The 3797-nt window shown below is 39.8% G+C and overlaps 1 long non-coding RNA gene across 1 annotated transcript; it reads left to right on the forward strand.

The window, feature by feature from the left end:
* The first annotated feature begins 1772 nt into the window (after positions 1-1772).
* On the forward strand, positions 1773-3533 carry LOC116529655. The gene is made up of 3 exons (XR_004259592.1): positions 1773-1783; positions 2527-2532; positions 3433-3533. It is a non-coding gene; the product is annotated as an uncharacterized LOC116529655 (long non-coding RNA).
* Positions 3534-3797: the final 264 nt, after the last annotated feature.

The raw sequence follows: 3797 nt of genomic DNA on the forward strand, positions 1-3797 counted from the left end.
ATGCAGGAAAATCAGGCATTGTGAGAAAGCGATGGAGAAGGTTTTAAAGGGTGAATAGGCATTAAGGCAGAGAAAGCAAAGCAGATACTCAGAGGAGCAGACACAGGCTAGAAGGAGAGAAGTTGCATCCTGTTTGTTCTGAGCACTGAAGAGTCAGAAATGGACTTGGAGAGGTAGGCAGGGAGGAGTCACTAACAAGCATTAATGGCTGTGATTTGCACAGTGCTTTACTGTTTATGACTTGCTTTGTTTGATTATCACACAAAAATCCTTGATAATTAATTCAACTCATGTGGTTCAATATACAAGAGTTATATGAAAATCCATTAAATTAAGCACCTACCTAACTGCCTTCTTTATCTCCCTTTCATCCTTCTTTTCCTCATTTGTTCATGTGTTTGTTTCTCCTTTCTTCCCTCTCTTCCTCTCTCCCTCTCTCTTTCTTTCTTCAAAAGATATTTGCTAAATACCTACTGAGTTCCATGAACAATGTTAGGCAACAGGGATGATGAATGTGAACAACAACTGAAAATAATTTTTTAAAAAACCCTTATATATTTTGCATTCTAGTCTAGAAAAACCATATCCAAGTTAAAAAGCAAATATTTAAATATTTAAAATTATTTTGAGTTACATGTTAGGAAGAAAAAATAAGAGAGGCTGAAATGGTGGCTAAGACAACAATGAATCTTCTAATACAATGATGTTTCAACTAGATTCAAAGGAAGAAAGGAACCCCCAGTAAACATAGTTGTAGAGAAAGCAAAGTTCAAAGTGCCAGAGTGTAGAGTAAGATTTGAAATGAGACCGTGCACATGGATCACAGAGTGGGGGAAAGAAATACAATGCCAATAGCAATTACACAGGGGCTAGTTCATCTAGTACTTTGCAGGCCTGAGAAAGGGATTTGGAATTTACTTGAAGTGTAATGGGAAGACACTGGCTAGTTTTAGCTGTGGACTGGCATCATCTGGTTTGTATTTTTAGTAGTATTCTCTGAGTGATATGTGGAAAATAGAATTTAGCAGACAGTGAGACTGGAAGATATGAGACCAGTCAAGAGGCCACTGAAATAATCCAGGTGAGAGATGATAGGGGTCACACTATTCTTGGCAATAGAGGATGAGAAAAAAGTGAAGATGGCGTAAACTTCTCAAGACAGGCTCAAGAAATCTTCAGAATGGAAAGAATGGGGATTTGCTAGTAAGTGTGAGAGAATCAACTCTTACTCCTAAGATTCTGGCTTAAAAACTGGACGGATGATGTGCTTATTTATTTGCTGAAATTGGGAACACAGAGTAGATCACAGCTTCCCCACCCAAATGCATGTATATATGTATATATGTATATATATATACACACACACACACGTGTATCTCAACTGCATATCAGCAGCAGCTGTGGACTCCTTGAGGATCTGGTAGAGTTTGGTTCTAATCATCCAAGCACACAAACTTCAGGATCAGCTCCGCAATCAGGAACATGGAGTTTTTACCAGATTTCTTTGCAGCATAGCCAGGTGGGCACATGGCCTGGCTGCTGCAATTGGATGTGTTCATAGGAGACTTCAGGTCAAATTCAGTATCCTGAAGAAGGTGGAGGCATACAGAATCAGTCACAGCAAAACATGCATTTGACCTTCAGAATGTCAGTGCAGGCTACAGAGCTCTGTTCTCAGTGAGACCAGCTTTTTCATATGCTTTATTTATTAAATATACCTATGATATAGTTTGGCTCTGTGTCCCCAGCCAAATCTCACCTTGAATTGTAATAATCCCCATGTGTCAAGGGTGGGACCAGATGGAGATAATTGAATCATGGGACAGTTTCCCCCATAGGGTTCTCGTGATAGTGAGTGAGTTCTCATGAGATCTGATGGTGTTGTAAGGGGCTTCCCTCTTCACACGGCACTCATTCTCTCTTCTGCCGCCCTGTGAAAAGTTGCCTTCCACCACGACTGTAAGTTTCCTGAGGCTTCCCCAGCCATGCAAAACTAGGATTTAATTAAACCTCTCTTTTCTGTAAATTATCAAGTCTTGCATATTTATTCATAGCAGCATAAAAATGAACTAATACAACCTACTTAATTTATTTACTCATGTGCTCCTTATTCAATTGCCTTATTTTCTTTTTCTGACACTCCAGGAAAGAACCGTGGATCTGTTTAGAACATATTCATGTTATGAGGCATTAAAGAGATATAAAAGGAACATTTGGTTGTTTAAATCTGGGGCTCAGAAGTGAGATTGGGGCCAGAAATATCAATTTGGAAATTATCAGCAAAATAGGCATTAAAATATATGAGAGCAGGCCGGGCGCGGTGGCTTAAGCCTGTAATCCCAGCACTTTGGGAGGCCGAGGTGGGTGGATCACGAGGTCAAGAGATCAAGACCATCCTGGTCAACATGGTGAAACCCCGTCTCTACTAAAAGTACAAAAAATTAGCTGGGCATGGTGGCGCGTGCCTGTAGTCCCAGCTACTCAGGAGGCTGAGGCAGAAGAATTGCCTGAACCCAGGAGGCGGAGGTTGTGGTGAGCCGAGATTGCACCATTGTGCTCCAGCCTGGGTAACAAGAGCAAAACTCCGTCTCAAAAAAAAAAAATAAATAAATAAAATAAAATAAAATAAAATATATGAGAGCAAGGAAAAAGGGAAAACAGAGTTAATGCCTAGAAAGAAAGTGACAATATGAAGACTGATCATCAAGTTGGTGATATCGTTTTGTAAAAAGTAAACTCAGGTCTATTGAGGGCTCTATTGTGGCTATTGGTTTTATTTCAGGATATTCACTATTTCTGAGCCTCACCTAGATGCTCAGAATGCTCTGGTGCTGTTATGAGCCAATGATACAACTTATTCAACTATCAACTATACTGCAGGAAAAATTCACATATGCACACACACAGAAAGAGAGAGAGGGAAGAGAGAAAATACAGACTAATTTATATAATTGAATTTATAGGTTTTAGGAAAAAAATCCTTGAATAGTAGTGGCCCTCTGTAAATTAGGCACTAGTGAGTAAGTATTGGCTCAACTAAATCAGTTACTGTGTTAGTATTAGTTGGGTAAGCAGTAGCAGGGAGAACAGATGAATATTTAGATAAAAGTCAAGCCTGGACAAGTCAGAAAGCATGAAAAGTCATGGATTGATGAGAATGCTTGGTGCTCTTAGAGCATCAAGTTGCAGAGGGAAGAGGCAAAGTCTTTGACGTTGTGTAGGTTTCACAGGAAAACACAGTTAGTGGCAGGTGGGAGATTTGAATTCAGCTCTCTTGACTCTAGGTGCAGAGCTCTTTCCTTTATCCATGCTTTTCTTGTCTTCAGTTTTCTTACCTTCTTAATAATTTGGCCTGTAATATGTGATATGGTTTTGCTGTGTCCTCACCCAAAATCTTATCTTGAATTATAATCCCCATAATCTCCCCACAAGGGAGAGATCACGTGGGGGTGATTGGATAATGGGGGGAGTTTCCTCCATGCTGTTCTCATGATAATGAGTGAGTTCTCATGAGATCTGATGGTTTCATAGCTGTTTGGTAGTTCCTCCTGTGTTCATTTCTCCCTCCTGCCACCTTGTGAATAAGGTACCTTGTTAACCCCTTTGCCTTTCACTGATTGTAAGTTTACTGAGGCCTCCATAGCCATGCCAAACAGTGACTCAATTAAACCTCTTTCCTTTATAAATTACCCAGTCTTGGACAGTTCTTTATAGCAGTGTGAGAACAGAATAATACAGCCTGTTTTTTAAACTTATTTTTATGTGGCTATTTGAAGCATTACCATCATGTGTTTGGC

The sequence above is a fragment of the Sapajus apella genome, unplaced genomic scaffold (genome assembly GCF_009761245.1).
Source record: "Sapajus apella isolate SASKATOON/1434 unplaced genomic scaffold, GSC_monkey_1.0 scaffold3, whole genome shotgun sequence".
In the NCBI taxonomy this organism is placed as follows: domain Eukaryota; kingdom Metazoa; phylum Chordata; class Mammalia; order Primates; family Cebidae; genus Sapajus; species Sapajus apella.